A 25041-nucleotide genomic window follows, 5' to 3' on the forward strand; every position below is an offset into this window, starting at 1 on the left:
TTGAATTATATTTGTTCAAAAACAAAGCACAAAGGTGACAGTATTTTAAAAACCACCCATTATTGGGAGTTCCCTGGTAGTCTAATGTTTAGGATTTCGGGCTTTGACTGCTATGGCTCTGGATTCAATCTCTGGTCCGGGAACTGTGATTTCCACAAGCCACCTGGTGCAGTCAAAATGAAAAAGTTACCCATTATTTTACCACGTAGAGTTAGGCATTGGATACCATTTGTTTGCATGTCAGCAGTTCCACTGTTCTGTCCATGCATATATGCACATACACGAACAGGCAGAGATACAAAGCTGAGAGGCATAAAACTAGGACTGTAATGATTATTCTGCTTTATAACGTGCATATTTTTTCACTGAGCGTTAAATGGTGACATTTTCTCATGTCACTAAACATTCTTTCACAGCTGCTTTCTAAGTAGCTGCATTTCCTTCTGTCTTATGCCCGCACCAGTCTTCTATCACTAGGATTTTAGAAAATTCTTCTTTTTCTTGCTATTGTACGTAACACTGTGATGAAAATACTTTTAATCTTTAGCCTATCCCTATTTTTACAAAATAAATCCCCAGGTGTAAAATTAAGTAGAAAGATATGAACATTTTAAAAGGCGTTTGATATATATGCGCTAAATTTTCCTTCAGGAAGCCTATGCAGGTTTATACTTCTGTATAAGCTATGATATTAGTATAAGCTATATATGATATATGGTCTGTATCGGACCACCTATTGCCCATCCTGGAATTAGTTATTTTTAAATAACACCAATTTGAGATGTGAATAATTGTTATCATTTGTTTTAATTTGCACTGGTGGTGAGCGTTTGTATATGATTGTTTAGCAGATGTATTTCTACATGCCATGATTAATCTGGTGTGTTCCTTTTTTCTGTTTGTGAGATGTATTTACATGTAAAAGATATTATTAACCTGGTTGTATATTGTTTCTTTTGTTACTTTTCCCCCAATGGATTTCTTTGTTTTTCAACATTTTGCCACGTATTACCAAGATGAAGAAAAAAAAACCTTATGGGCAGATGACGTAACTCTGTTTGGCAGCTGTTGCTGAATGCCAGATAGGTAAAGTAAATGATCTTTCTTCAACCTTGGGTGAGGAAAACTTACCGTCAGTCAGTTTTAAATCATCCTTAAGATATGTACCCAGATAACTTCAGACAGCTTGTCTTTATGTAGGATATGCTAGGAGTCTCTTGAGGGAAGGACGGCTGTAGTCAACATTTCCATTTGGGTGTTCTCTGTTAGGCCAAGTGTTGGTGAAACACAGCAACAGTTGACATTTTTACTGAGCAACATGCAAATGTTGAGAGTTTTTCCCATCCTCATAAGGAAGATAGTAGTAAACTAATTATTGAGAATTTCTTACAGCAAAGTATTTGAGCAACTCTCTGGCCCTATTTTCCATGAATGAAGATTAGAACCATGTGTTGTTTGGGGATTATAATTTCTATTTCAACATACTATTATGGGATTTAAGAAATTCACTTCAGATGTGTCAAAGTTAACATTGATGTGTGTATATCTGTGGTTTTGTGTATATGTTAAAGGATATGTGAGGTGGCAGAAGTAATGTCAAAATCACAACTTTGAGAAAAACCTTCAAGGTCAATGAAATATGTGTTGGCATACATTGCTCTCCAATTCAATAGTGATAAAAGGCACATGAAAAGACTATAGAGTTACTTTCAAAACAAGCATTTTCCAAGTTCCAGGAAATGAATGTATTTGTATAAAAACACTTGACAATTGTAAGAGCCTTTTTATCAGTTTACCAAACAATTGACTATTAAGATCTCTTTGCTTGCGCAAGCTTTCAAAGACATATGATATATGGTCACCCATTTGCCACTGACTGGTGTTATGAAGAGTTGGAGGGAGCAGCGTACTACTATAATTTTATGGCAGATTTAGTTTTGGTAATTTGAAATCTCTTTGAAATACACTCAAAGTGCTCCCTATCTAAAGGAGCTCTACAAACCGTAATTTTGTCCAGTGAAGGATTCGTAACACATAGTTACCACTGGTTTATTCTTGCAAATCAGAGTTTTTGAGGTTTTTGGTAGCCTCATACTGGTTGGTAATTTGATTGTGAGCAGGAAATGTTCTTTCTTTAGCCATCCTAAAAAAAAAAAAAAAATGGTACCACAAAAGTCTCTGATGGCAGATAAGAGTGCTGCCAAGTGGAACCATATGTTATTTGGGGATTATAATTTATATTTCAACATAGTACTATGGAATTTAGGAAATTAACTTCAGATATATCAAAGTTAACATTGATGTGTGTATACGTGTGGATACATGGATACGTTAAAATATATGGGAGGTGGAAGTTATATGGAAATCATATTTTCTTTTTTTCCTGAAAACTCCTCTTTGCATCATGGTCAGGAGTCTTTGTCCTCATAGGAATTGAATACATATACTTTTTTTTCCTTCCTACACTAAAATAGTGTCTTAGAACTCTTTCTCCTTTTATCCTTTTAAAATTATGTAAGATACCTTCTCTGAACTTGTAAATTTTTTCTGGAACACCTCCTTCTTTGCTTTTAAAATTCCCAGACACATAGATAACATATTTAAATATCTATATGAATTAGATCTAAAGTGTCTAGATGTTTCCGTTTTTAATGTTTAAATCAAAGCTTTTTGTAGATGGAAATCTAAAAAAATTTGAAATTATTGGGAGGTCTTTTAAAAAGTTGGTTAGTACAGTATTTTAAGTATATCATGGGGACTTCCCTAGGGGCTCAGATGGTAAAGAATCTGCCTGTAATGCAGGAGACCTTGATTTAAGTCCTGGGTCAGGAAAATCCCCTGGAGGAGGGCATGGCAACCCACTCCAGTGTTCTTGCCTGGAGAATTCCAGGGACAGAGAAGCCTGGCGGGCTACAGTCCACGGGGTCACAAAGAGTGGGACATGACTGAGTGACTGATAATTCAGGTATATTATATACACATATATACCTCACTATTTCAAGTATGTAAGTAAGTACTGGCTTTATTTTAAAGCTCATTTTGATTAAGTGATATAATAGTATCCTTTCTCATTTAAAAAACCGAACTACTAAAAGAATTTAAAAGAATTCTGAAAATATTAAATGAGTTAAGTAATTACAGCAACACCTTTATCTTAGATTTCTATACAGAATTAATTTATTAATTTTGTAAAATGATTAGAGTTAGAGCAGATGTTTTTACATTTAGAACTTAAAAATTTATCAATATGTTGTATGGAATATGTTGTATTATATTTACCTAAAAATTTCTGATTTAACACATTAAATGCACATTTCTTTCTATTAAAAAATTCATTAAGCATATTCATACACTGATCTTTTCACTGGGGAACCTTAAATAAAGTTCATTATTTATTTAATACTTTTCAATTTAGGATATACTTCAAGTGATTTATTTATCCTTGGCCGGTTGCCACTTGAGACTCTTTCTGTTTTATGAAGCTAACTTAAATGATCATTTAATCAGGAATTATTGGTATTCAGTTCAGTTCAGTCACTCAGTTGTGTCTGACTCTTTGTGACCCCGTGAACCACAGCACGCCAGGCCTCCCTGTCCATCACCAACTCCCAGAGTCCACCCAAACCCATGTCCATTGTGTTGGTGATGCCATCCAACCATCTCATCCTCTGTATTAGTTATGTTTTATTTTATTTCTAATATGTGGAGGGTCGTGCAGCCCTGTGACGGCCAGGTTCCATGGAGGCTGGGGGGAGGCCGTCATCTAGGAGAAGGCTGGGAAGGGTCAGCCTGGAGTGGAGGTGGGCTTTGGGCGGATGGAAATGTTCTCCTGGAATGAATTGGCAGAAGTAAGTTCTTACCGATTTAAATACCTTTTTGACTAATTGAAGGGAGGCATTACTAAACTCAGGGCTGAATAAAGCATTTCACGCACCCTGTAAGGAGTGATTAAATCAGAGGAGCTTTCCTACTTTAAAATCAGAGAGAAGATATAAGTGTAGACTTTCAGGAAAAGTTTAATTTTTGTATAAACTGAAGACATTTTGATAAAATATGAAATTTAGTAAAATTTACAATTATTTGTTTGTGTTACTCCCCACCAAAAAATTGTGTGTGAGTTTTTGTGTTTTTTTTTTTTTTTAACTCTGGAGCTGTTTATTTGATCACTAGTTATTATAGAGCAGAGGTCCTAACCTCCAGGTTGCGGACTGGTACCACCTGCCAGATCAGCGTTGGCTTTAGGTTAGAAATTAAGTGCACACTCTTCACAATAGCTAGGACATGGAAGCAACCTAGATGTTCATGGACAGATGAATGGATAAGGAAGTTGTGGTACATATACAATGGAATATTACTCAGCTATAAAAAGGAATGCACTTGAGTCAGTTCTAATGAGGTGGATGAACCTGGAGCCTATGATACAGAGTGAAGTAAGTCAGAAAGAGAAAGAGAAATACTGTATATTAACGCTTATATATGGAATTTAGAATGACGGTACCAATGATCCTACATGCAAGGCAGCAAAGGAGACACAGATGTAAAGAACAGACTTTTGGACTCTGTGGGAGAAGGTGAGGGTGGGATGATCTGAGAGAACAGCACTGAAACATGTACATTACCATATGTGAAATAAATGACCAGTGCAAGTTCAATGTATGAAGCAGGGCAACCAAGGCCGGTGCTCTGGGACAACCCAGAGGGATGGGGAGGGGAAGGTGGGAGGGGGGTTCAGAATGGGGAGACATGTGTATACCTGTGGCCGATTCATGTTGATGTATGGCAGAAACGATCACAATATTGTAATTATCCTCCAATTTAAATTAATTAATTAAAAAAGAGAAATAAAGTGCAGAATAAATGTAAGGTGCTTGTAGCATCCCGAAACCCACCCTCTCCACCCCTGATCTGTGGAAAAACTGTCTTCCACCAGATCAGTCCCTGGTGCCAAAAAGGTGGGGGACCACTGATGTAGAGGATAGAAACCCAGTTGTATATGAGTTGTAAGTAAAATGATGCTGAAGCTGAAACTCCAATACTTTGGCCACCTCATGCGAAGAGTTGACTCATTGGAAAAGACCCTGGTGCTGGGAAGGATTGGGGGCAGGAGGAGAAGGGGACGACAGAGGATGAGATGGTTGGATGGCATCACCGACTCCATGGACATGGGTTTGGGTAGACTCTGGGAGTTGGTGATGGACAGGGAGGCCTGTTGTACTGCGATTCATGAGGTCGCAGAGTCGGACACAACTGAGCGACTGAACTGAACTGAACTGAAAGCAAAATAAATAAATAAAGATCATTAGCTTTAAAATTACATATTGATTTGTATTGATCATATAAAATGTAAACATAAACACTCTGCTGTTATTTTTTTTTTTTGCTTGGTAACCATGTGCTTCAAAATCTGGCACCATCCCTCCTGGGATTCACAAGGCCTGCTTCCATTGTGTTGTTTATTTAGGCTTTGCGGCTCTTCTCAAAATTAAACAAGTGTTTATCTGGTTCTTTCAAACATTGACAAGCCAAAGAAGATACAGAAAAATGGTTGGAAAGGAAGAAAGCTTATCCTGCTGTGATGCTTCCTCTGTTTCCTCTTTTCTGCTGCCCTTTTTTGTCTTCACATACTTAAACCGAACCCAGAACTTACTGAGATTTTTCTGGGAACCGAGCGAGACAAGGAAGAAAGGTTACAACTGCTGTCTGACCCCTAATGCTGTGATGCTGTTTTCTGAGTACTACTAGCAGTTTCAAGTCAAAAGTGCTCATCAGAGCAACCCTGTCTGTCTTAATTCGTGTGTGTAGACTGCTGTTAGTGTTGTTACTATCTGTTTTGTATCAGGCTTGCTAGCTAATTTCCTTGTTTATTAGCTCACTGATTTTCTTAATGGCTCTCCTTTTGACAAACGAAGAAATCTTCCCTGCTCTGAGGGGGAAAACCGAGTTTGAAAACTCGTGTCTAAAGGGACAAGGAACATCTGTATCGTTGCTGCTGCTGTGTCGTTGATATGGGGGAAAATCTGGTGACTGACCTTGATTCTCGACTGAAGTCACAGAAATATGCATGATTTGGCCTTTTTCCATAAGACAAATAGCAACAGTCTCCAGTCAAAGCAGGGATTCAATTTCCTTTGTTTTGAGTGTGGAAAAGGGAATCGTTTCCAAACCTTAATATCAGCGGGCTTAGTGAATTTTTTTTTTTCCTGAAGTATTTTAGACACTCCATTTCAGCAGAAGCATTTTGTTTGAATTCATATTTTATTAACTAGGAGTTATTTTGTTTAATTCATACCTGAAGATTTAGAGGCCTGCAATGTCATTTTTAAGAGAGAGATGTCTTTTTAATAAGTAATTAAACAAAACCCAGGGGCATCAGTAAAAACTACCAGGGTCTGAGAATAGATTTCGAAATAGGGCCCCTGGAAGGGACACTGGCAATTATATTGTGGAGCCAGCTTAAGATTTCTGATAACAGGTTTAGACTGGCTCAAGTCCATGAGAACTGGAACCTCTAGAACTAGACGTCTGTGATCCCACTGACCCTTTATGAGTTCAGTCATCAAGGGTTGCCCTGAATCCATATTAGGAGCCACATTTATAGGTGAATAGTCTAGACTCTTACAGACCCGTCTCTGCCCCTGAATCTGTCATGGCACCAAAATGTGTATCTCAGAGCTTGGGCAGTGAGATTGGGTATTTGCAGTTCCACACAGCAGAAATCCGTCTTTTAAGTAAGGTAAGAAAATGTGAGCTTCCCGTTTTTAAGTAGGAGTCATCTTTGCTCTTGCAAACCAGGTTATGATTCTGTTACCTTTTTATTTTTGTTCATTAAGCACCATCATCAGCCAGCAAAGTTTAGAGGAAACAGTGAAAGAAAAAGCATCTCTCCACCCTTGCATTTGACTGTCCCTGTAATTTTGCCCTTTCCAGTTTCTTTCCTTTTGTTTCCCCATCCTATTCAGGACCTCGCCTCTTATAAAGTATGTTTCCCTCACTGAAGAGTAGTCACCTGCTATCTATAAAACGAATCTCTTAAGCAACTGCATGCTTTTAAACAAATAACCTCTTTCCATGAGGCTTACTAGGGAGACCCTACATATTTTAGTTACCAACAGACAACTCTGCATATTTTCAGAATCTCTAAAACAAACAAATTAAAAAAAAAAAACTACCCCCAAAGAGACTTCTGATACACATATACACAATTATTGTTAAGGCAGCAATCTAGTGGACAAGGCAGATTTCATCGCTGTGTTAATCTCATGGTAAGTAGGGTTTTGACTGGTTGTGTGCAGATCTGATTTCTGGAAATGTTTTCTTACTTGTAAGATGGCAGTACGATGTTACCGCCATTATAAAGCTGTTATGAGAATTAAATGCATTAAGATGCATCAAGCACTTAGCTTAGTACCTGGTTGTATGAAGTGCCAAGTGGCCAGTTATCTAATAATTGCTCACAGAATCTATTAGTAGAAAACCGATAGAAAGCCATTCACTTCATTGCCAAGCTTCAAAAGGTTAAATGAGATAGACTTGTGAACTCTATTTAATGTCCAGTAGCACAGGGCCTCTTGTTTGGCTTCTTCTACCCAAATAGACTTAAAGAATGTACTAAAGATGCAAAGAGACTGTTGGATCAGTCCCCAGAAGACTGTTGAATGGTAAGCGAGAATGTCCTAAGTATCCCTGGAATCACACCAAGTGTCTTCCTTTCATCAGAAATAGAGGAATAGCCATATAGTGTATGCTATTCTATGTGGTCTTTTCTCTCATAGTAGACATGGGACTTTGTTTCTCTAATGTGAATGTTCTAAATTATATGACCATCATTAAATCTGTGTTCATATTAATTTCTGACATGGTAAGTGTATTTCTTTTTGAGATATCACATTTTTAGACATTTAGAATATGACCTCACCCATTTTATGTTGGGAATACCGTATGTGAAATAATTTTGAAGGGCATTTTATTTCCTAGGATGTATTTCAGCAGGTGGCTAATGGCTTTTGACCTGCTGTAGCAGCATACGGAACTGAATGCTAGACAGAGTATGTTTCAAAAGCTCCATTTCCATTTTACATAATGACGCGCAGTAATTCTTTTTGAGATTGCCTTGCATATTTTTCCAAGTAGTTATTAATGGAGACGTGTCAGTTTGGTAGGAGAGAGAAGAAAAAATTAGGATGCTCCAGCATGTAGGTTTGAAGACTATTTAAATATATTCGTACTGGTAAAAATACAAGTATTTTCATAAATAATATCAGATCTAATATAGGCTAAAAGCCATATCAAGTACATGGTGTCAACCTTCCACCTTTCTCATATCTTTGGGCCATTGCTCTGAAAAGTCGCACATTTTAATCCACTCACTTTTCCCTTCATGATTTTCGTTTTCTCTTGAAAGGTATGCAGTTTATCCTGTGGGCTGTTTTCATAGAGCCTTTAAGAATTATCCATACTAAATAATAATTTGCAATTGTTATGTGAAAGCAGACAATGGCTAAGATTGCTCAGGGTACCCAGGTTGTGAAGGTTAGTTTCAAATTCAGTATTGACACAGGCTTTTATACAATCACAGTCTTTGCAATCCTACACCACATCATTTATACATTGACTAACTCTCCAGTTTATGCTTAGTTGGTTTTTTGAGGTGAAGATGTGTATACAGCTTGGTTAATGCCCAAAGGCCTTGTGGAGGGGGTGACTGTGAGAAAATGGCAATATAAAGAGTTATATTTCCCGTACTGAACATATTAGAGCTGGCATTTTGCCACCGAACTATATGATGAGGGAGGAATATTGTTTGTGTACTTTGCATTTAAGACTTAATTTCTGAGGCTGAATTCTAATTTATTTATTCCCTTAGGTAATTACTGGTTTTCGAGATGCAAAAGAAGTATATTATTGGATTTTTTTTTAATGGTTAAACTTGTATCTTAGATGTCCTTTCTTTAAATTTAGGCACTGAAAATTCTCGCACATCAAAGTAGCTTGTGCTCCTCATTTGCGGCTAGAGAGTTAATCATCTTTCAATAATGCTTTGAAGTTAGCTTTTCTTCTTCTTCTTTTTTTCTTAGCCCAGCATGAGTTCATGAATAAAACTAACCACCCCATAGGTATAGCATATTATTGCTCTTGCCTATGGGTCTTGCTAATAAAAATTCAAATTCTGGTTAGTTTGCTGGAATCAAATCAAGGTGGTATATGGCATACTTTTCTCCTTTATGAAGCCTTCTTGCAGAAAATAGAAGGGGGGGAAAGAAGGTATGGGGTGGAGGGAAAGGACAAAGCAATTCAGGGTTAAATATATTTTAGCTTTTCTGTCTATGTTGTGATAAGTCTGGAGGCCTGGAATCCTTAAAAATAAAATTCCTATTTAGGATTAACCTCAGAAAAATTCCTATTACTTAGTTAATGTATATGAATCTGCTGTTGTGTGGGTGAGGTAACAATAACAACAGTGGCACTAACTTAATTTGATAATGTGTACGTGTGTATTTTTAAATGCAGCTAGATGGGATGCCTGTCAGCTGAAAGACAGAGTAGGTGATGACTACTAGGTAGGTGATTGCTAAAATAATCTGAAATTCTGGCAGTTGCTAAAATCGTCAGCTTGCTTATAAGATGACCTCATCACTAAATCAAACAGGGTTTGGCATTTTAACAAATGTTTTCCACCAACATTAGTACAGAAAAGAATTGCACCTGGATGCACTTCCTTCAGAAAGTGGCGTGAGGATTTAGAAACGAGAGAACACATTGGAACTAGGGTGAGGACAGTGCAAGACATCCCGTCCCAGAATCCAGCCCTATCGGAAAGACCTTCAAGTGCAGCTGTTGCTCTGTTGTTTAGTTGCCAAGTTGTGTCTGACTCTTTGTGACCCCATGGAGCTTGTCCAGCTCCTCTGTGCATGGGATTTCCCAGGCAAGAATACTGCAGTAGATTGCCATTTCCTTCTCCAGGGGGTCTTCCGGACCCAGGGAGCAAACCTGCATCTCCTACATTGTCAGGAAGAATCTTTACTCCTCTGCCACCTTCAGTTCAGTTCAGTTCAGTCGCTCAGTCGTGTCCGACTCTTTGCGACCCCATGAATCGCAGCAGGCCAGGCCTCCCTGTCCATCACCAGCTCCCGGAGTTTACTCAAACTCATGTCCATTGAGTCGGTGATGCCATCCAGCCATCTCATCCTCTGTCGTCCCCTCCTCCTCCTGCCCCCAATCCCTCCCAACATCAGGGTCTCTTCCAATGAGTCAGCTCTTCACATGAGGTGGCCAAAGTATTGGAGTTTCACCTTCAGCATCAGTCCTTCCAATGAACACCCAGGACTGATCTCCTTTAGGATGGACTGGTTGGATCTCCTTGCAGTCCAAGGGAGTCTCAAGAGTCTTTTCTGACACCATAGTTCAAAAGCATCCATTCTTTGGTGGTCAGCTTTCTTCACAGTCCAATTCTCACATCCATACATGACCACTGGAAAAACCATAGCCTTGACTAGATGGACCTTTGTTGGCAAAGTAATATCTCTGCTTTTTAATATGCTATCTAGGTTGGTCATTACTTTCCTTCCAAGGAGTAAGCGTCTTTTAATTTCATGGCTGCAGTCACCATCTGCAGTGATTTTGGAGACCCAAAAAATAAAGTCTGACACTGTTTCCACTGTCTCCCCATCTATTTCCCATGAGGTGATGGGACCAGATGCCATGATCTTAGTTTTCTGAATGTTGAGCTTTAAGCCAACTTTTTCACTCTCCTCTTTCACTTTCATCAAGAGGCTTTTTAGTTCCTCTTCACTTTCTTCCATAAGGGTGGTGTCATCTGCATATCTGAGGTTATTGATATTTCTCCCAGCAATCTTGATTCCAGCTTGTGCTTCATCCAGCCCAGCATTTCTCATGATGTTCTCTGCATATAAGTTAAATAAGCCACCTTAGTGGAATGCAAATAAGGAGCGTATATAGCAAATTACTTGTACATGTGACAGTAGATAAGAGTGTGGTCTCAGTGAGATACCCAAGTTTGGTTCCCAGTTCTGACTATTTGGTCACTTTGGGCAAATAAGTTATTCTTTCTGAGCATCAGATTTGTTAACTGTGAAATAGGAGTAGTGATGGTATCTAATCATATTATTATGCTGAGAAATAACAAATATTTGAAACAAAATAAAAATATTTAAAGAAAAATACTTAAGAATATTTTTGCAAATATTTTAAAACGTACAACAAAGAAGTATAATTCTAAAGCCTTAGAAATCTGTCACATTTATGTATTTTGCAAATAATGGGACACATTGTTACACAGGCCACAGCTGGCCTCAGAATTCTGTCTAACCCAGAACAGCAGGAAGCTTCTATTTTGTAGAAGTTGGCTCTCAGCATGCAACGTCTGTGTTCCCCCTGAGCCAGTCCAGTGCTACCTGTCTTCCTTCTTTTTTCTGTCTTTGCTAACAGTCTCCCTAATGCAAATATCAATGCAGTTACTTGGAAAAGTGGGAATGGAGAGATTCCTGCTTGGTTATCCATAATCGTAATTTTCAGACACCGTGGTGAGTACTTTGCAGAAGATTGTGTTGAGGCCCAGATTTGTATTTCTAGATCTATTGTCTACCCCAGGCTCCATTCAATAATTACTTTATTACTTTGACTCCAATTTATGAATAGGAGTCAACACTGGTTGGTCACTGTTCACTCTCCTTCAACTACACTGGGCTTCCTTGAACATTCCTTGAACATTCTGAGCTCATTTTTGTCTTGGGGCCTTTGTTCTTGGTGGTCTCTGAGTCTGGAAGGACCTGTGATTTTTTCTTATGCATCCTTCTTGTTCAAAGGCCATTTCTACTGAGACGGAGGTGACAACTCTAAGTCATTCTCCCATCTAGTCAGTTTCTTACTCCGTCATCCTATATGTTTCTTCAGAGTCTTTTTCCATATATATCAGATTATGGTGTTCATTTAATGGTTTGCTGTTTTATCTCCTGACCCAGATTGCAGGCTCCGTGAAATCAGCGTCCTTGTGTGGTTCAGTCAGCTGTCTTTCCCTGGTACCTGCCTCCACGCCTGGCTCACAGGAGTGCTCGGAACAACGTTCAGAGGTATGGTTATTCCCTCCTTTATTTCATAGTTGAGAGAAGCGATGCCCAGGAAGTTTCAGTATCAATAGCTTGCCCAAGATCACAGGGGTTAGAGGTGGCTGAGCTGGGGTTTAGACTCAGTGCTGTGAGTGCTCAGTGCTAGAATCCTGTGCCGCAATGCTTGCCTTTCCTTAGCTGAAGGTCGGGGATGTCAGTGGGAGGCACTGGGCCCTGTGGTTCCTGGAACTTCCTTTGAATCCCAGGGTAGCAGTTATTGCTTTTTCTACAGCCTTGTCAGAGAAGAGTTGGTCCTGATGACTTTCTGTTCTGGTATCCTAGGCTTATCTTCTCTTCCCTTTTCCTCCTTGATTCAGTGCCCAAGACACGGTTGATTAATATTTTATAAGAATGCATTCAATCCTTTACTGCTTGGGAAAAACAATGAAACACCAAATTTTAAAGACACTCCCTGAGGGCTGGAATCCATGGGTTTGAACACAGATGGAATTTTCCACCTGGCCAGGGTCCATCTTTTTTATTTACATGCTGTTTTTTTGAGCAATTTTTTTTTTTTTAAACTTGACAGTGGTTACAGCTATACCTTTCTTTTTCTGAGTTTGTGCTAACAACACAGGTAATGCTTTGGCTCCACTTGGCTCCTGTTGAATAAATAGTTCCACCTCTTTGCCTTTCTGCCCCATTGCCTGACCCCCTTGCAAGATGTGCTGGGGAAACTGGGCTCTTTATGTTGCCTTAACCAGATATGCTATAGAATAAACAGGCAGTCATGCAATGTATATTGTTAAAATGTATAAATGTATTTCAGCTATTTCATGGAAGAGGAAAGAAGAAAAGTCAAACCAGGACAGTTGATTAAAAAGGGATAATCCCCTGCATTTCATAAGCGACACCCAGCAGATTATGGAGGGGTCAGTTATTGGTGCTCGTTAAGCTAGCACCTTTGGTGTGTGTTGCTGTATTTTTTTTTTTCATTTATTTTTATTGGTTGGAGGCTAATTACTTCACAACATTGCAGCAGGTTTTGTCATACATTGACATGAATCAGCCATGGGGTTACATGTGTTCCCCATCCCGATCCCCCCTCCCACCTCCCTCTCCACCCGATTCCTCTGGGTCTTCCCAGTGCACCAGGCCCGAGCACTTGTCTCATGCATCCCACCTGGGCTGGTGATCTGTTTCACCCTAGATAATATACATGCTGTTCTCTCGAAACATCCCACCCTCACCTTCTCCCACAGAGTCCAAAAGTCTGTTCTATACATCTGTGTCTCTTTTTCTGTTTTGCATATAGGGTTATCATTACCATCTTTCTAAATTCCATATATATGTGTTAGTATGCTGTAATGTTCTTTATCTTTCTGGTTTACTTCACTCTGTATAATGGGCTCCAGTTTCATCCATCTCATTAGAACTGATTCAAATGAATTCTTTTTAATGGCTGAGTAATATTCCATGGTGTATATGTACCACAGCTTCCTCATCCATTCGTCTGCTGATGGGCATCTAGGTTGCTTCCATGTCCTGGCTATGATAAACAGTGCTGCGATGAACATTGGGGTGCACGTGTCTCTTTCAGATCTGGCTTCCTTGGTGTGTATGCCCAGAAGTGGTATTGCTGGGTCATATGGCAGTTCTATTTCCAGTTTTTTAAGGAATCTCCACACTGTTCTCCATAGTGGCTGTACTAGTTTGCATTCCCACCAACAGTGTAAGAGGGTTCCCTTTTCTCCACACCCTCTCCAGCATTTATTGCTTGTAGACTTTTGGATAGCAGCCATCCTGACTGGCGTGTAATGGTACCTCATTGTGGTTTTGATTTGCATTTCTCTGATAATGAGTGATGTTGAGCATCTTTTCATGTGTTTGTTAGCCATCTGTATGTCTTCTTTGGAGAAATGTCTGTTTGGTTCTTTGGCCCATTTTTTGATTGGGTCATTTATTTTTCTGGAATTGAGCTTCAGGAGTTGCTTATATATTTTTGAGATTAATCCTTCATCTGTTGCTTCATTTGTTATTATTTTCTCCCAATCTGAGGGCTGTCTTTTCACCTTACTTATAGTTTCCTTTGTTGTGCAAAAGCTTTTAAGTTTCATTAGGTCCCATTTGTTTATTTTTGCTTTTATTTCCAATATTCTGGGAGGTGGGTCATAGAGGATCCTGCTGTGATTCATGTCAGAGAGTGTTTTGCCTATGTTCTCCTCTAGGAGTTTTACAGTTTCTGGTCTTACATTTAGATCTTTAATCCATTTTGAGTTTATTTTTGTGTATGGTGTTAGAAAGTGTTCTAGTTTCAATCTTTTACAAGTGGTTGACCAGTTTTCCCAGCACCACTTGTTAAAGGGGTTGTCTTTTTTCCATTGTATATCCTTGCCTCCTTTGTTGAAGATAAGGTGTCCATAGGTTCATGGATTTATCACTGGGCTTTCTATTCTGTTCCATTGATCTATATTTCTGTCTTTGTGCCAGTACCATACTCTCTTGATGACTGTGGCTTTGTAGTATAGTCTGAAGTCAGGCAGGTTGATTCCTCCAGTTCCATTCTTCTTTCTCAAGATTACTTTGGCTATTCGAGGTTTTTTGTATTTCCATACAAATTGTGAAATTATTTGTTCTAGTTCTGTGAAAAGTACCGTTGGTAGCTTGATAGGGATTGCATTGAATCTATAGATTGCTTTGGGTAGTATAGCCATTTTGACAATATTGATTCTTCCAATGCATGAACACGGTATATTTCTCCATCTGTTTGTGTCCTCTGATTTCTTTCATCAGTGTTTTATAGTTTTCTATGTATAGGTCTTTTGTTTCTTTAGGTAGATATACTCCTAAGTATTTTATTCTTTTTGTTGCAGTGGTGAATGGTATTGTTCCTTAATTTCTCTTTCTGTTTTCTCATTGTTAGTGTATAGGAATGCAAGGGATTTCTGTGTGTTAATTTTATATCCTGCAACTTTACTATATTCGTTGATTAGCTCTAGTAATTTTCTGGTAGGGTCTTTAGGGTTTTCTATATACAGGATCATGTCATCTGCAAACAGCGAGAGTTTCCCTTCTTCTTTTCCTATCTGGATTCCTTTTACTTCTTTTTCTGCTCTGATTGCTATAGCCAAAACTTCCAAAACTATGTTGAATAGTAGTGGTGAGAGTGGGCACCCTTGTCTTGTTCCTGATTTCAGGGGAAATGCTTTCAATTTTTCACCATTGAGGGTAATGCTTGCTGTGGGTTTGTCATATATAGCTTTTATTATGTTGAGGCATGTTCCTTCTATTCCTGCTTTCTGGAGAGTTTTAATCATAAATGGATGTTGAATTTTGTCAAAGGCTTTCTCTGCATCTATTGAGATAATCATATGGTTTTTATCTTTCAATTTGTTAATGTGGTTTATTACATTGATTGATTTGTGGATATTAAAGAATCTTTTCACTCCTGGGATAAAGCCCACTTGGTCATGGTGTATGATTTTTTTAATATGTTGTTGGATTCTGTTTGCTAGAATTTTGTTAAGGATTTTTGCATCTATGTTCATCAGTGATATTGGCCTGTAATTTTCTTTTTTTTTGTGGCATCTTTGTCTGGTTTTGGAATTAGGGTGATGGTGGCCTCATAGAAAGAGTTTGGAAGTTTACCTTCTTCTGCAATTTTCTGGAAGAGTTTGAGTAAGATAGGTGTTAGCTCTTCTCTAAATTTTTGGTAGAATTCAGCTGTGAAGCCATCTGGTCCTGGGCTTTTGTTTGCTGGAAGATTTCTGATTACAGTTTCGATTTCCTTGCTTGTGATGGCTCTGTTAAGATCTTCTATTTCTTCCTGGTTCAGTTTTGGAAAGTTATACTTCTCTAAGAATTTTTCCATTTCTTCCAAGTTGTCCATTTTATTGGCATAGAGCTGCTGGTAGTAGTCTCTTATGATCCTTTGTATTTCAGTGTTGTCTGTTGTGATCTCTCCATTTTCATTTCTAATTTTGTTAATTTGGTTCTTCTCTCTTTGTTTCTTAATGAGTCTTGCTAATGGTTTGTCAATTTTGTTTATTTTTTCAAAAAACCAGCTTTTAGCTTTGTTGATTTTTGCTGTGGTCTCTTTAGTTTCTTTTGCATTTATTTCTGCCCTAATTTTTTAAGATTTCTTTCCTTCGACTAACCCTGGGGTTCTTCATTTCTTCCTTCTCTAGTTGCTTTAGGTGTAGAGTTAGGTTATTTATTTGACTTTTTTCTTGTTTCTTGAGGTAAGCCTGTAATGCTATGAATCTTCCCCTTAGCACTGCTTTTACAGTGTCTCATAGGTTTGGGGTTGTTGTGCTTTCATTTTCATTCATTTCTATGCATATTTTGATTTCTTTTTTGATTTCTTCTATGATTTGTTGGTTATTCAGAAGCGTGTTGTTTAGCCTCCATATGTTTGAATTTTTAACAATTTTTTTCCTGTAATTGAGATCTAATCTTACTGCACTGTGGTCAGAAAAGATGACTGGAATGATTTCAATCTTTTTGAATTTACCAAGACTAGATTTATGGCCCAGGATGTGATCTATTCTGGAGAAGGTTCCGTGTGCACTTGAGAAAAAGGTGAAGTTGATTGTTTTGGGGTGAAATGTCCTATAGATGTCAATTAGGTCTAGCTGGTCCATTGTGTCCATTAAAGTTTGTGTTATCTTGTTCATTTTCTGTTTAGTTGATCTATCCATAGTTGTGAGTGGGGTATTAAAGTCTCCCACTATTATTGTGTTACTATTAATTTCCTCTTTCATACTCGTTAGCGTTTGCCTTACATATTGCAGTGCTCCTATGTTGGGTGCATATATATTTATAATTGTTATATCTTCTTGGATTGATCCTTTGATCATTATGTAGTGTCCATCTTTGTCTCTTTTCACAGCCTTTATTTGAAAGTCTATTTTATCTGATATGAGTATTGCGACTCCTGCTTTCTTTTGGTCTCCGTTTGGGTCAAATATTTTTTTCCAGCCCTTCACTTTTAGTCTGTATGTGTCTCTTGTTTTGAGGTGGGTCTCTTGTAGACAGCATATAAAGGGGTCTTGTTTTTGTATCCATTCAGCCAGCCTTTGTCTTTTGGTTGGGGCATTCAACCCATTTACATTTAAGGTAATTATTGATAGGTGTGGTCCCGTTGCCATTTACTTTGTTGTTTTGGGTTCACGTTTATACAACTTTTCTGCATTTCCTGTCTAGAGAAGATCCTTTAGCATTTGTTGAAGAGCTGGTTTGGTGGTGCTGAATTCTCTCAGCTTTTGCTTGTCTGTAAAGCTTTTGAGTTCTCCTTCATATCTGAATGAGATCCTTGCTGGATAGAGTAATCTAGGTTGTAGGTTATTCTCTTTCATTACTTTAAGTATGTCCTGCCATTCCCTTCTGGCCTGGAAGGTTTCTATTGAAAGGTCAGCTGTTATCCTTATGGGAATCCCTTTGTGTGTTATTTGTTGTTTCTCCCTTGCTGCTTTTAATATTTGTTCTTTGTGTTTGATCTTTGTTAATTTGATTAATATATGTCTTGGGGTGTTTCACCTTGGGTTTATCCTGTGTGGGACTCTCTGGGTTTCTTGGACTTGGTTGGCTATTTCCTTCCCCATTTTAGGGAAGTTTTCAGCTATTATCTCCTCGAATATTTTCTCATGGTCTTTCTTTTTGTCTTCTTCTTCTGGGACTCCTATGATTCGAATGTTGGGGCATTTCACATTGTCCCAGAGTTCCCTGAGGTTGTCCTCATTTCTTTTGATTCTTTTTTCTTTTTTCCTCTCTGCTTCATTTATTTCCACCATTTTATCTTCTAACTCACTTATCCTATCTTCTGTCTCTGTTATTCTACTCATGGTTCCCTCCAGAGTGTTTTTGATCTCATTTATTTCATTATTAATTTTTGATTGACTTTTTAAATTTTCTTCTAAGTCCTTGTTAAGCCTTTCTTGCATCTTCTCAATCTTTGTCTCCAGGCTATTTATTTGTAACTCCATTTTGTTTTCAAGATTTTGGATCATTTTTATTATAATTATTCTAAATTCTTTTTCAGGTAGATTCCCTATTTCCTCCTCTTTTGTTTGACTTGGTGGGCTTTTTTCATGTTCCTTTAGCTGTTGGGTATTTCTCTGCCTTTTCATCTTGTTTAGATTGCTGTGTGTGGAGTGGGCTTTCTGTATTCTGGTGGTCTGTGGTTCCTTTTTATTGTGGAGGTTTTACCCAGTGGGTGGGGTTGGACGATTGGCTTGTCAAGGTTTCCTGGTTAGGGAAGCTTGCATCGGTGTACTGGTGCATGGAACTTGATTTCTTCTCTCTGGAGAGCAATGGAGTGTCCAGTAGTGAGTTTTGAGATGGTCTGTGTGTTAGGTGTGACCTTGGGCAGCCTGTACATTGACACTCAGGGCTGTGTTCCTGTGTTGCTGGAGAATTTGTGTGGTATGTCTTGCTCTAAAACTTATTGGCTCTTGGGTGGTGGTTGGTTTCAGTGTAGGTATGGAAGCTTTTGGACGGTCTCTTATTACTTAATGTTCCGTGTAGTCAGGAGTTTTCTGGTGTTCTCAGGTTTGGGGCTTCAGTCTCCTGCCTCTGGATTTCAGTTTTATTCTTCCAGTAGTCTCAAGACTTCTCCAACTATACAGCACTGATAATAAAACTTCTATGTTAATAGCGAAAAGATTCTCCCCCGTTAGGGACACCCAGAGAGGTTCACAGAGTTACATGAAGCAGAGGAGAGGGAGGAGGGAGATAGAGATGAGCAGGAGGAGAAAAGGGGGGACTTAAGAGGAGAGAGACAGATCTACACAGTCCTCTGTTCCCAAAGTGTTCTCCGTAGCCCAGACACCCACAGAGATTCACAGAATTGGATTGGGAAGAGAAGGGGAAGGGAGGAAATAGAGGTGTTCTGAGGTAGAAAACAGAGAGTCAAAAGTGGGAGAGAGTTATCAACACACTCCTGAGTAAAAATGGGAACTGAATATTGGATTCTTAAATGTCCAAAATTTATATCACATACTGAAAAACAAAGATTAAAAATCTAGAGTAGAGGTTAGACTCTTAAAAATACAATATTAAAAACAAAAACACAAAAAAATTTTAGAAATATATATATGAAGTTCGGTTTAAAAATAGGGCTTCTCTTTTTTTTTTTTGCAAGGTTATAGTGTAATGAAAATTAAAATTAAGGAGTAGTAGAGGAGTTATAGAGGACTTTAAAAGGAAATAAGAGAAAAAGAAAAATAGAAAAAAGAAGAGAAAAAGGAAAAAAAACAAGAAAAAAAAATTTTTTTCCTAATTAAAAAAATCGTAAAAATCTATGAAAATGAAAGTTAAGGAGTAATGGGGGAGTAATAGGGAATTTTAAAAGAAAATAAAAGAGAAAAAAGAAAAAAGAAAAAAAATTTTTTTTAATTAAAAAAAAAAAAGTAAAAATATATCTAGGAATTTCTCTGGAGCTGTTGCGGTCAGTGTGGGTTCAGTTCAGTTTCAGATAGCTCCTCGTTCCAGCTTACACTTCTCAATATCTACAAGCCCCTTCCGGTATAGTCAGTGTTATCTACAGGGATTTTAATCTGTTGCACCGGTCCCTTCTGAAGCGGTTCCCTTTGTTTATTTGGCTTCTGTTTGCCGGTCTCTTCAGTGCCTAATTCCCGCCCTGACACAGGCGGGCGGAGGCGGACTCATAATTCAGGTTCGCTAGTTCCGTTGCGCTGTGGGGAGGGGGGGGTGCGCTGTTTTCCCCGTCTGCGCTGCTCAGGCTCCCGGCTGCTCTATATGGAGCGTGCCCTGCGCTGCGCGCGGTTCCAGCCCTCGGGTGTTCCACAAAAGCGCGGACTCGGCTGCACCTGCGTTTTGTGCCTTCCCCGCCCGAGCGGCTCAGGCAGCCAGGAGCTTGACTGGCGCACTCTCCCCGGGTGCGTGGGCCTTCTGCCCTCCGCGACCCCAGCCCCAGTCCCCGCCTGCGCATGTTGGGTGCCTGCGCCCTGTGTCTCGCCGCGATCCTCCCGGGGATGTCGACCATCCAGAATCTCAGGAGGTCTTTGATTAGAGACTGGAGGCCTGTTTGCATTGCGGTAGGGGATGCGGGGCCGAGCCTGCCCCTTTCCCCTCCCGCCTGCCTCCAGCCTCCGGCGAGGCTGGGCCAGTCCACAGCCTGCGAGCTCTTCTCTGGACTTGCTCGGTCCCTTTGTTCTGCGAACAGCCGGCAGTGTGTTTGGGCCAGTTAATTTTCTCTCTCTCTTGCTATCCCACAGTTTAAGTTGGTAACTCATAAAAGCTCCCTCCGATTGTCCTCAGGGGACTCAGGCCCGGTCCTTACCCTAAGCAATGCCGCCCGCTCCTCTCCGTTCCGCCCCCACTTGCTGGTGGCGGATGCGGGCGTCTGGGGTACTTTTCTGCTGGGAGTTGCTTTTAGGCACGTAATCTGTGGGTTTTGTTTATTCTTCCCCTCCCAGTCAGGTTGCCCTCTGAGATTCAAAAACTTCCCCCAGACCTGCCAGTGCGAGGGTTTCCTGGTGTTTGGAAACTTCCTCTATTAAGATTCCCTTCCCGGGATGGGTCTCCATCCTTAGCTCTTTTGTCTCTCTTTTTATCTTTTATATTTTGTCCTACCTCCTTTCGAAGACAATGGGCTGCTTTTCTGGGCGCCTGATGACCTCAGCTAGCGATCGGAAGTTGTTTTGTGAAGTTTGCTCTGTGTTCAGTTGTTCTTCCGATGAATTTGTAGGGAGAAAGTGGTCTCCCCAGCCTAGTCCTCCGCTATCTTGGCTCCTCCTTTGTGTTGCTGTATTTGGCCTTTTGGAAACTATTGGCATCCTTTGGGAGCTTCAGGTAAACATGCTTAATCAGTTGAACAGAAGGAATCTTAGCTTTGTGGAACTGACTGGGTGATTAATGTAAATCCAGACACACACAGGCCTGCCTGGTTGCCCTTTGTGACACCCTGGCACAAAAGGGTTTCATTCCGGGGCCTTGTAACCCACATCCTGCATCAGACCCTTTCAGCTCTTCTGGTTTTCGTAGGCTGCAGGCATCATCTTTAACCCCTCTTATGCTTCCTTTTGTTTCACGAAAATAACGTCTGTGCTTGGATTCATACAAATGCTTTACTTTTTCCTCAGAGTTCTCTATTTATATCCCAGGGAAGAAGGTCTTTTCAAGTTCCACTAATTGACAGACGAAATTGGGAGCTTATCTCCAACTGGCTTCTTTAGAAAAACTGTGTTAGAATTTAATCCAGTGCTTCCTTTGGGAATTAGAATCAAAATTAGAATCATGAAATGGTGAAATAAATGCTCGGTATTAGAGTAAGCCATCATCTATAATTCCTTTGACTTTCAGATTCAAAACATTGGAGGCTTTTATAATCAGTGTTTCGTTTTGGGAAAACATTAAAGTTAATGGGCTCATGGGTGAGTTTAGTGGTCGTATAAAGCTCTAGTCCTGGGTGTTTAAATGAAAGCAAAGTTTAAATTCTTTAAGGATAAAACTTTGAATAATTTCAGTCTATTACATGGCCTGAGAAAAGTACCCATCCATTGGACACTCTCTTGAGCTTGCTTAGAGAAGAAAGCAGATGTTTGTGTGGCAGAAATGGAAGTATTGCTATCGAATGCTTTCCTAGCACACAGAACTTCAGACTGGAAAAGATCAACACCTTCATTTGCCACAACAAAATACTAAGTCCCCCATTTAATTATTCAAGCTCTTACTTGGCCAATTTCTGCTTCCTCATCACCCAGTTGCAACACTGTCTTGGAATACAAATGAAGCCTTTCAGAGAAGGTGGTGTAATCTGATTCTCTCTGGTTTGGTTCATTATTATTAATTGTAATAACTTTTTAACTGAGAGGCTTTTGATGTGCCAGTACTTTATACAACATCTTTATAACTACAGTATGAGGTCATACTACTGTTTTTCTCTTTTTGACAATGTGAATCTGATGTTTAGAAAAGTCAAGGATTTGCCCAGAATAACTGAGCCAGTGAGATAAGATACTTTTTTTTTCCCCTTAGAAAAAGTAGGTTTGTTGCTGGATATAGGGAAGAGAAATGGGTAATAAGAAACGTTTCTTCCAAGTCTCATGAGTTGCCTTGAAAGTATTATGGTGATGTGAATGGCTCTGCCATGGGTCATTGGTAAGGAAGAAAAATCAAGGCCATCTGGCCTCAATTCTTCAGAAATAGTGGATTTGCTGGGAGGCAATATGAGAGCACCCCCTTTCTAGCTTTCGTCAGAAGCAGTAGATTTTCAGGGGAGGAGCCTACTGGGGTACCAGAGTACCTGGAAGCTCTGTGGTTCAAGAAAAATCATTGCATCATTTTGAGATTCTGTTTTTATATTCATATCTGAAGGTAAAATTTCAGTTCCTACCTTACCTACCACACTGGCAGACTGGCTACTGTGGCTGACTGGTCAAAGCTTTAGAAATCCTGGCTAAATATCCCCTTAAAAGTGGCACTTTTAACTTCCATTTGCTTCCAAATGGACACTTGCCAATACGAATTTACTTTAGTTTAAGAAATAAGTTAAGCTCAGAGTCTTGTTGAACCCCATCACCAACTCGCTGGACATGAGTTTGAGTAAACTCCGGGAGTTGGTGATGGACAGGGAGGCCTGGCGTGCTGCAGTCCATGGGGTCGCAAAGAGTCAGACACGACTGAGCAACTGAACTGAACTGACTAATTCTTCCATTTAAGGATTAAAGTGGTTTGTCGATGAGATTTATAATACTTTTAATAGTCAAGGGGCGATTTCTTTCGTGTGTTTCTGTTTCCTGTGAAAACAGTATTGTTGCCTTCGAACTTTTGTTTTAAGTCTGAAAAATTGTAATATTATCTGGATGTCTGTCAAGGCTTCAGTCCAACTGGGAAATTAGAAGTGACATTTAGGACAAATGGAAGATCGGGTGTGGTTCTCCAGCAAGACGACATCAGAGTTTGGTGGAGCCAGGGCTGTTTCTCGGTATTTCGTCCCGGCCCCCAGCCCTGTGTTGGAGTGGCCTGATGTGGGTGTGGACTTCACAGGGCCTGTCTGTGCTTTCCTGGAGAATCCAAGGAAAGGAAGGAGTTATCAGTTTGAGAGAGAGTTTCTGGTCTTCTCTAAGGAGGCGGTGAGATTGCTCTGATTCAGAGATTTAGTGGAGTGGCAAGAGGAAATAGAATCCTCACGAGAACATGAACAATAGGCCATTTTTGTAGAATAAGAGAATAAAAACTCAATAAAGCCTGGACTTAGAAAATGAACGTTGGAGACACAATGCCCCTTTTCCCTAAAGTAAGCGTCTTTAATAAGATATAAAGTCTGGCCACCTGGGACCGTCTGTCCCCCTGACACTTGGTTTCCTGCCTGAGGTCTTCCATGTTCCTGTCAGCCTCTCTAGTGGTTGGAGACCTCTTGGCTTTCTCTTATTTTTGGATAGGCTTTTTTTAAAATGATGTATAAATTATTTAATTAAATTACACATGTATAAAAAGAACCAATGCAATGAAAAAAATCAAGTTAACTCATAGAGACAATTAAAACAATTACAGTATTAAGATCAAATCTGAGAACAATCAAAAGTAACTTTGGGTTATCGGGCCGAGGGGTGGGTGAGCACTCAGCACAGGACCTGTGACCCAGGGCTTGCGTAGCATCAGCATTCAGCACGGGGAGGGACTTGGAAAGACTCCTTTCTAAACTCAACCTTAAAAAAATAATCTTAACAGGCTAGCTTTCCTGTTGCACTTAGCCTCTGGCCATCCCATCTCTGGAGCAGTTGATACATACCTGCTCCCTTTGGTGTGAGTGTAGTCCAGACAACCTTTATTTGCTCTTCCCAACCTGTTTGTTTAGACTGGTGGATCTTCTCCCAGGAAGAGCCGTCTGAACCAACTTGAAAGTAGTCTGGCTAGTATATTAGGGTTGAGTCCCCTGCAGCTGTCATTGGTCTTCCCTGAGGGCAGGTAAGTCAGGATTGCAAGTTCAGAACACATTTAGATGAATTTCCATCTTTTTCAGTTACATAGTAACTGAATTCATATCCATCATTAGAAAAACTTTTAAAAGTTTAAAATTATGTAATATAAAAATTGGAGGACTCTTTCAGTCTGTAATTAAAACTATCAGAAGTAACCACTCCTAGAAATTGGGTAATTAAAGGCATTTTTCAATGCATTTTCAAATAAATAAGTACATTTATTTTAAAATTTGAATCATATATGTTATATATGCATATATATGTACAGGTATATATATGTGTGTGTATGCTCAGCGCTCAATCTTATCCAACTCTTTGCAACCCAACAGACTGTAGCCCACCAGGCTCTTCTGTCCATGGATTTCCCAGGCAAGAATACCATATATCTATATATATACATATATATATGTATATGTCCATGGATTTCCCAGGCAAGAATACAGTATATCTATATATATACATATATAGACACACACTATTTTCATGAATTTCATGGTAAGCTTTGCATGTTTTGCTTCTCAAACTTGGTATCTCAGACAAAACAAGTGAAAGGATGGAAGTAATTCCTTTTGTTGGAAAGTCTTTTCATTTTTGCCTACATTAAGGAAAAACTGAATTATGATGTTTTTCTTGAGAGTTGACCTTCCTGTCCTTCTTTTGGAATTCTCTCCAACCTCTACAGTAGTGAAAAGTCCAACTTGTTAGTTAGGTTAAAATTCTCTACTTTTTTCCAGATTGTAAATTGGTGCTGTGGTATTTCGTTTTTCTATTTTTGTAAGCGGTATTATTGCTATACATTTGTACAGTATTTACTCATGAGGGAAGCGTTAAAAGCCAGGCTTAGCTTCATCTGAATTGAAACAGAGATAATAATAGTTTCTTTGTAATAGCTTAGACCTGAGTCTACAGTACAGAATGACAGCCATCATTTTTTATTGTGTTAGGAATATCTTAAGGAGGATCTGCCAAGTCACTTGATTATCCTTGCAATTACAGTATTTGTAGTAGAAAAATTAGACTATGGTATTGTTTAA

General features: G+C 39.3%; 1 protein-coding gene across 7 annotated transcripts in view; it reads left to right on the top strand.

Moving 5' to 3' along the window:
• PAM (peptidylglycine alpha-amidating monooxygenase) overlaps window positions 1-25041 on the top strand; it is a 314353-nt gene that overhangs the window by 37092 nt on the left and 252220 nt on the right. For all 7 annotated transcript variants that reach the window (XM_070465860.1, XM_070465859.1, XM_070465862.1 and 4 more), the window contains exon 2: window positions 11979-12086. The gene's annotated coding sequence lies outside the window, so the exon portion shown is untranslated. The remainder of the gene's footprint in view (window positions 1-11978; window positions 12087-25041) is intronic.

This window comes from Odocoileus virginianus, chromosome 3 (assembly GCF_023699985.2).
Source record: "Odocoileus virginianus isolate 20LAN1187 ecotype Illinois chromosome 3, Ovbor_1.2, whole genome shotgun sequence".
Lineage (NCBI taxonomy): Eukaryota > Metazoa > Chordata > Mammalia > Artiodactyla > Cervidae > Odocoileus > Odocoileus virginianus.